Source organism: Sparus aurata, chromosome 4 (assembly GCF_900880675.1).
Source record: "Sparus aurata chromosome 4, fSpaAur1.1, whole genome shotgun sequence".
In the NCBI taxonomy this organism is placed as follows: domain Eukaryota; kingdom Metazoa; phylum Chordata; class Actinopteri; order Spariformes; family Sparidae; genus Sparus; species Sparus aurata.
The window spans coordinates 34,929,444-34,938,239 of record NC_044190.1 but is presented as its reverse complement, the minus strand read 5'-3'; positions in this window follow the sequence as shown (position 1 = coordinate 34,938,239).

The following is an 8,796-nucleotide window of genomic DNA, read 5'->3' as shown; positions in this document are numbered from 1 at the left end:
GCTAGCGGCTGACAATCTTTCTCCGTCGCTCAGGGATTGCCTCTGTGTACTTTGGCTGTTTACAGTTAAATGGCCTCTTGTATTATTGATGGCTTCATATGTGGTTATAATATTGCCGCCTCAAAAAAGAAGTCATTGTGTCGTGATATTCGAGAGGCTCGGGTGACAGAATTCATTTCTGATTACCCACTTCGTGCCCACCTCGAAGTCGTTTCTGAACATTACAGAAATATTTTCCCCCTCAAAACAACTTAAGTCCGAACGAATGCATGTATGAAACGGTCGAGGTGATTTCCAACTCGCAATAAATTAAAAATTTTTCATGTGTGAGAGCCAATGCATTATTATTATTAAATTTTTTTTTGGGTTGCAATCTTCGGGACCACCCATTTATGAGATTACATAAATAAAAAGACAGGGAGGGTCAAAGGTCATTGTCAATTAGCATCTACCCAGATGAGCAATTACCAGTCAACAGTAGGGACGGAGATTGCACCATTTTTCATCAGCCCGGCTTTCAAACAACGGCGTTCGCGTGCTTGTCGGAATCAGCGACGGAATACTGAAGAGGATGTCGTGTCTGATTAAGGCCGTGTTCTTAGCTGGCATATTAAAAACCGAACAGCTGAGCACCGCCTCATCACAATAACTCCTATTTGGCAACACTTATTTCCGTCCGGGCCCCTTTTCTCTGTGCTTTTTACGGAGCTGTTGTGTCGCTGTGCAGTCGCGAGTGCCCCTGTGTGTTCCTACAATAGTGGAGGTTAGTGGGGCCAGCCAAGACGGCGAAACCATTCTCCTCTGCCTAACAATGGCCACATGTATCAGAATTGAATGTAGCTTTTGATACCCATTCTGATTTAAAAATCATTGCTATAGGCATATCCGGTGGGACACCTCCAGTCTAGCCTATATGTCACTCTGATTTGTATCTCAGCGCTTACATTAACAAGGTGGCCAACACCAATGCGCCATTACCTGGGTTTATGAACAGTATATCACACACCTGTGCTCAGCCCAGACGTGGTTTTACTGAGGTGTCTGTGTTTCTCCTGCAGACGCGTCCCCAGCCAGACCCCGGTCTGACCAACATTTGGCCGGTCAGGCTAGACGTCTAGGGGAGCGTGTGGTGGCCCGGACAGGCCGGAGACAGGAAAGAGGACTTCTAAATCAGCCAGCAATCCAAAGGCCTTCCATAAATCCTCCAAATGGGCTCGGGTGGGGGACGTAAAGCACACCTGCAAGACTTATGTAAGTCTTATTAAACCATAAATTGCTAACACCAGCCCCTCGCTGGAGCTGCTCTTGGCTGGAATAAATCTCACAGAGCGCCCAGTAAGGAGAAAGAGAGAGTGAGAAGGAGAGATAAAGGGGGGTGAGAGAGAGAGGAAAGATATAGTGGAGGTGAGAGGTAGTGAGAGTGAGGTGGAGGATACTAAAGGTCTGACAGCGAAGCACTGCTGTTTGATGATAGAGCAGACAATACCGGGCTTTGATTGGAGCTAACACCTCGCGCTATCGCCCGCCTTAGGGTGGGGGTGTTTTTTTTCGGAACACCTGCAAGAATGTCGTGCGCACAAGACTCTTAGCGCATCAAATACTTTTTTTTTTATGGTATCGCCCTCGGTCCGGTCAACGTGACTATCAATCCAAAGACGGATCCTTTTCCCCCCTCCCACACATACTGAGCAGGGCCTGCGTGGAGTAACTCCTCAGCAGTCACAGAGACAGAGACCGGTGTGAGCAACACGGGGAATATTTGTAGGAAATCAGAGTTCCTGAGCTCCCGAGCCCCGGTGAGTTCCCAACACACCCACGCTCTCCTCCCCGCCTGGTTGTGGGTCCTTGAATTAAACATCAAAGCACACAGGAGCGTAGGGCCCAACTGCCATAAATAACAGTGCGCTTGGGGAGGGGAGGGGAGGATGTTCAGATGGGAAGAGAGCAGGTCACCCGATCGCTCATACACATACTGTCAAAGCAGATTCATTTGTTCACAAAATGGGTGATGTTGTGTGAGGTTATTGATTTCCGCATGCCATCTGTCTTCTCCGAGGCTTTGGCAAGCGGGCTCTGGCACTACCAGCCCCAGGTTCCCCCCCATATTAGTCTCCACAAGCTCAGGTGGACAGAAGGGGGATCGTGGAGCAGGTAACGGACACAAACGGGGCGATGTGACACCTAATCAGACAAAATGATTTCTGTCACGAGAGCAGAAATCATTAATGAGTATCATTTGGGAGCATCGCATAATCCCCCAAATGATGGTATTACCAAAATGATCACTTTTTGTTTTGGAACCATTTTTAAATATGCTGCAAAGAGTATCTGGCTTATGTGTTGCACAGTGTGTCATCTCAATCAAGATAATGAAAACAAAGGACGTAGTTTGATGATGTTGTGAAGCAGTGTGGGATCATGGGAGTTGTTGCCTTCATTGTTAAACAACCAACAATACTTGATGATACTGTGATAAAGTCTGGCTACATTTAGTCACCTCATGATCATCCTCAAAACGAATAGGAGCACATCAAAGCACAGCATGTTACCAGACCTACCGCTAACTGCTGATAACTCAAGCTGCCGTTAGCTTAATTAGCTGTGCAGCTAGCGGTCTATACTGGGAGCTTGGAGCACTGGGAAAGTATTGCACAGGAGCTTTTGACCGGGACAGACTGGGGCTAGCTTGTTAGCATCCCAATTTCAGTATAAAGTGTATCTCTGCAACATCATAATGTCAAAATTGTTATTTCCTCACATTCTATTGACATTATTAGTTATTTTTTTGCATGTATTCAACTAAAATTCTAACATGTTGCACCTTTAAAGCCTAATCATTTTCACATCCACTTGAAAATGTGTTGTAAATTTACTGCAAAATTGCCATACCTTTCGCCCTATAATCAAAAAGGGTTAGCTGTAGGTGAAAATCCATGCTGGAGGTGGTGATTAACATCTCATTTGTCACAAACACCTGCATACACAAGTTCAGGCCCACCCTCGGTCTCCACCTCTCACTAACTAGTCTCGAAGTCACAGCGTACCTCCATGTTGAGCTACGGCGTGTGGAGGGCAGGCCTTCAAACATGGGGCCCAGCTGCTGCTGTGTATTTTTGTCAGCCAACACACACACACATTGGCATCCCTCGGTGTTTGCTCTTGTGGAGGGCACATGTTACTGGGTAAATTATCATAGCGACGGTAAACAGTGTTTTTATGAGGGAATGTAGCTTGGTTGTTATATTTGAAGTCTGTGCTTTGTATACTGCTGTGCTATTAGGACAGATTGAGGATGTTTGCGCCTGGTGTCTGCACTCCGCCCATGTGGGGTACACACACACACGGAGATACAAACACACACACACACACACATGCGCTCACAGTGACAGGCTCAGTTGTAGTTTAGTCTTAAATGGCTCTTTTGTTGTTCTCATCATAAGAAAAAGAAAAGGAAACATCACAGCCGACGGAGTGTGTGTCAGTGTCACACTCATGTCAGTCTCGGGGTAAACGCAGATGAACGGCAACAGCAGGGGAGGAAAGACTGAACTTCCAAGTGTGTGGAGGAAGAACACTGTGAAAAATATATGTTGCGCGCTTCAGTAAAAAAAACAAAAAAAAAACCCGCAGTCGGCGGAGAGACGAGCTTTTAATGCACGCTGATTGCACATGCAGACACGAACATGATGTCTGGTAATTGCTTTACATTTTCAGCAGCTGAGTCATGTTATAGCTTGATAACAAGGTAATCAGATAATGATAGAGTCAAACAGATGGATGGCTAGGAGATAAAGGACTGGTGCTTTGAGGTCTTCACTTTTCAATTAAGCTCATTTGAAGCATGGATAAGGGTCTCATTAATTCTGCTGACACCGAGGTCTCTCTTTAGGCCCGCTCGGGTGCCATCTTGGTGACGCTCCCTCCAGGGCGGCAGTGAGTTTGTGACTAACAGCACAAGTATCTCTTTGAGAGTGGAGTCGGGCGCCCGTCATGGAAATTGGATTGGGTTTGTTGTATGTGAATTTATGTCTTTTTCTGAACCTCGGGGAAAATTACGACAACAAGCCTCGTTCACACACTCATTTTTTCCTCCAATGTCATGATCGTTGTGGGAAACTTGAATTCTGGGATGATGTAATACCGGTTGCACGTCGCACAAATGTAGGTAATCTGTCAAATTCTTACAATTTTAAAGCTTCTCAATGAATCTGCAACAAAAGAAAATGAACATCTGAATGCAAATTTGTCCATGTTTCAGGTGAAACTACATATTAGATGACTCATTAGCATTCAACAACTTCCTACACACACCTTCGAGAAAGTGTGTGTAGGAAGTTGTTGAATGCTAACGAGTCATCTGATGAGTCATCTCATTTCTGAATTAATTCACAACATTCCTAATCGTATTACATCAAACCAGAGTCATATCACACAGTGATGGTGGCAAGAATGTGGTTAAATGCTAACGTTAGCTTTGGTCTGATGTGAATTTCCATCGTCTTTACAGTTGCCAATCATTCGGCAAGCAGTGAATTCACATCAGTTTGTCAGATCGCCTACGTTTATATGACTCGCATCCTAGAACTCAAGGAGTACGACATTTGAGCTTCCCACCCGGAGTGTGATGTCAGAGGAAATAACCTGTAACGTGTTGCCATTGTCACGGTAATAACTCTAAACCTTCAAGCCAAACATGCTGTCCAGAGAAGGGAGCTGGTACAGAAATATCAATAACGCCATAGCGGGAATGTCACGTTATTAAAATCTCATTTCTTTAAAAGGCGGTTTGGATCAGCAGCCGCTGCCCCTGTCTGTGCGATCTGCTGTATAACAGTTAAGCGGCTGGAGCTCTGATTGTCCAGTCACTGCAGTCATCTTAGTGTTTTGGATTTTGCCCATTTTAAACTGATAGAGTGCTCCATCTCCTCTATGAATGGAGGAAATGGAGGAAAGGAGGGAATAATGATGATGACATTCTTCCCCGTTTTTTTTTTTTTTTTTTTTTCCGAGCCCCAATTACCCACTAATGCGTGATAAAACCAGAAAAATGGACAGTCGTTACGCGTGGGGGGCCTTCCGCAATGGCGAAATCATTCTTTTTCCCAGCCTCCCGCTCTTTGGATGGGAATAATCATGTTTTGTCCCAAACACCTGCGCTTCAGTTGCCCTGACCTGCCGCCCAAATGAGTGCAATTAATGACAATTACCCTCCAGGTGTCACAACATAGACATGTACTGATAGGGACCTATCTGGGGGGAGCACGCGCATGTCCTCCAAGTAAATATGTAATGATAACAGCTGTAACACAGTGGGGTGGAGGGGGGCACAATTGCTACCAGTGCAATCTATTTGTGTTTGCCTCAGCTCAGCTCCACATTAACCAGTCCAGACAAACCAGAATGGATAGACTCGGATGTTCCCCGTGGGACAGAAAGGGGAGTCGACTGGAGGTGTTGGAATTCCGGTTCGGATGAAGATGAAGGTGGATGTGGTCCAGGAGTTGTTTTCTGCATCAGACATCATTTGTTAGGACAGGTGCTTTCCAGTTTTAAGGATCATTTTGGTCTTAGTTTCCAGTTGGAGATAACAACACTGTGCTCTCCATGCTAACGTGCTAACTCTGACAGTCAGATGCAGCAACACATGAGAGAAAAGATCAGGTGGAAAGAAATATCCAGATTTTCCAACCTTAAAAGGGATATTTCATCCAAAATAAAAAAAAAAAAACACATATTTTCCCTCTTACCTGTAGTATGTATTCATATAGATTGTGTTGCCGTGAGTTACCGAGTTCTGGAGATATCGGCTGTACAGTTGTCTGCCACATCTTAAAAATATGTTTTTTGGTGCTCAAAGCAACCAAAAATATAGTCTCTTTGCAGAAATCATGACCTAGTTACTTAAATTAAGACAGCCCTGGTTGTGATCAGTTTCAGGTAGGAGCTATTTTTTTTCCCCATGAAGAATGCATCTAAGGGGATGAGAGCATGCTAAGCTAGCTAACTTTACATCTCAGCCGAGGAGGACGCCATTAATGTTTACATCCTGGGCTGCTGTGAACACGAACCTCTCGTCCACGAATAGCTCTGTGCTCCCGTCAGCACGATGACACAGTTAGAAGGCGTAGTTTGGTAGAAAAGGAAATAGTTCCTGCATTAAACTGCGTCTGTGGATTATCTTGAGTAACTGGGTCTTTATTTCTGCAAAGAAATATTGCTGCTGCTTACTGTTTTAAGCAGAGTGCCATCTAGTTCCACTGTATTCAAGAGAAAAGCAGACAAATCTATTGCCAATATCTCCAAAAGTTGGAAATACACACCAATAAAATCTAGATGGATTAACAGCTTGACAGACGAGGCAAGAAATATGTATCTTTGCTGTGCACACACACACACACACACACACTCAGATTTGCTGTGCAGTGTTTGGTTTTGGTGTTGGACTCATTTAGAAGTGGTTTTGGTTATCTTGCTCAAGTGTCACGTTCCCAGATCTCAGCTCTGACTTCATTATGATGATAGATGATAGAAATAATTGCAAAAACAACCGAAACACTGTAAATTCAAAGTTGAATTTAAAACCGTAGAACTGCAGATAATTTTTATCAACACAAACGAGGGACGTTTAAGATTTGATAGAGAAAATGCAAAGTGTTGAAAAATTAATGTAGTTACACATGAGCGTTAAAGAGCGGTTGCACTCTTTGAACACACTTGGAATCTAATATGGGCCTGGTTCTGAGTGTAGTCTGTAAATGGTAGCTGCTGTATAAGCTCAGGCTTTTAGCCAATTTCCCTACGTGAAGAGAGATTTCTCAGGTGCAGAAGTCAACTTTAACCCCCCCCTCTCCTCCTGTGGGTTCACCGTCCTTTCCCTCTGAACCTGCATTAGCATAAAGGCATTAAAATGTGAATAGGAATTAATTTGGACTTTCCCCTCCATAGGAATTAATGGAAGTTTGTTCTGCCCGTACCCCTCAGACGGCTTGCGCTCCTCCACAGTCCATAAATATTAATATTAATACGGCATCGCATTTAAAGGTAGCGCTTGGCTGAAGCCATATACAGAATATTATTAGAGATCACGATACGTTTCTCATGAGAAGTACAGCTGAGTGAATGCATTGCCTTGCCGTTGTGATCTGTAAAATCCAATCTTCATACAGCACAAAAAGTTATTTTCAGAGAGACGGAAGATTAGCAGGGCCGAATGGCTGCTGTCTAAAGCCATTAGGCAGGTGGGGATTTTTCTTTCTACGCCGAGTTGAGAGAGAAGGGCCCACATCTCCCCGCTCTATCAAGGTACTGATTCACAGTCACACTACTGTAGCGCTATTATCATGCCCGAGCAGATCATCTCGGCAGATAACTATTATCACCGTCTCACCGCATCGCTCCAGTCTACTCACCCACATAATACAGACCACAGAAGTTTTTGACACTCTTCCAAATCGCTATATATTCGCCTTCTCTTTCTTTTCTCGCACCGCCTTTGTCACTTTGTGCGCCGCGCGCCGTTTGCCATCGCGCGTCTTCAATGGCGGCGAGGTTGCTGCAGAGCCGCGGCACCCCACACCGGGCCTTGTGTAATGCATTCACGAATTGTCTATGGAAAGGGCAGTTAATAAATATTCGCTTTTTTTTTTTTTTTTGATAAACACTACACCTAGCACGTAATTTCAGCCTCTTTTTCTCCCCCCCCCCATCCGCCTGTTTCTTTCTCCACCTGTCTGATCGTTGCATCAGTTCGCGACTGCGCCACTGTTGTTGTTTTGGTCCAATCTCTGTTGAGTTGAGCTGTGTCAAAATATTCAGCAGGTCCTCTCCTTCCTCCTCTGTCTTCCTGCTCGAGGAGTGCTGATCCTGACAGGTTACAGTTGGGCAAGGTGAGACACGTTAGCGCCGAGCCCGGCGAAAAAGGAGGGAGGATAGAGCCGGGGCTTCAAAGTCCCAGTGTGTGGGTGAAAGCTGCGCGCTGCCACCCCGGCAAGCTCAGTCAACAGCAGCCCGCCTTTAATCTTTGCTCTGTAATCTTCACTCCTCTCACATTTAGTCAATACACTCTCACTTTGTTCTGGGAGGAAGTCGGGTGTGAGGCTGAGAATGTGTAACGTAAGAACGCACAAATACACAAATCAATCGCCGGGGGGTAAAAGCGGGAATGGCCGGCTCGACGTAAGGTCAATAGCATTTACATGCCGCGTGATGATAGGCCCACGCAATGTTTCTTTTAAATGCTAAGCGTTGCGACATGATTATAATTCTGTTGACACAATGCAAGTGCTTACAAGACCGCACAGACAGAACCGCGATACTGAGAGCCGAGCCGAGCGGAGCAGTCAACGCAGACGTCAAGGAAAGAAAACACAACATCACAAGTGCTCTAATACTTTATCATCACACAATTAAAGCAAATAAAATATTGGGATTGGCTGTTTAAATATCATAACAATCCGTTTTACAGTAGCTGATGATAACGCGGACGGATCAATAATTGTTTCTGACACAGCATCAGCGAACTGCCTTCATCTCCGCTCTCAGCCGGCGTGCATGTCGCAGTAAGCTCCGTGAGCCGGGGGTTATATTTGTGCATCAGGTCATTCCTGTAGCGGGGCTGGTCCGGGTCGGGCCCACTCCCCCTCTGAGAGCCCTCTCATCAAGCCCAGCCTCTCCTCCGCCGCCCTCTTCCCCACAATCCCCATAAACTCTCATAATTGCCACATTAAACTTGAGTTTATTATTTTTCTCCAGGTGCAGGTGTGCAGATGATATGAGCCCCAGGTTGCATTTACATAC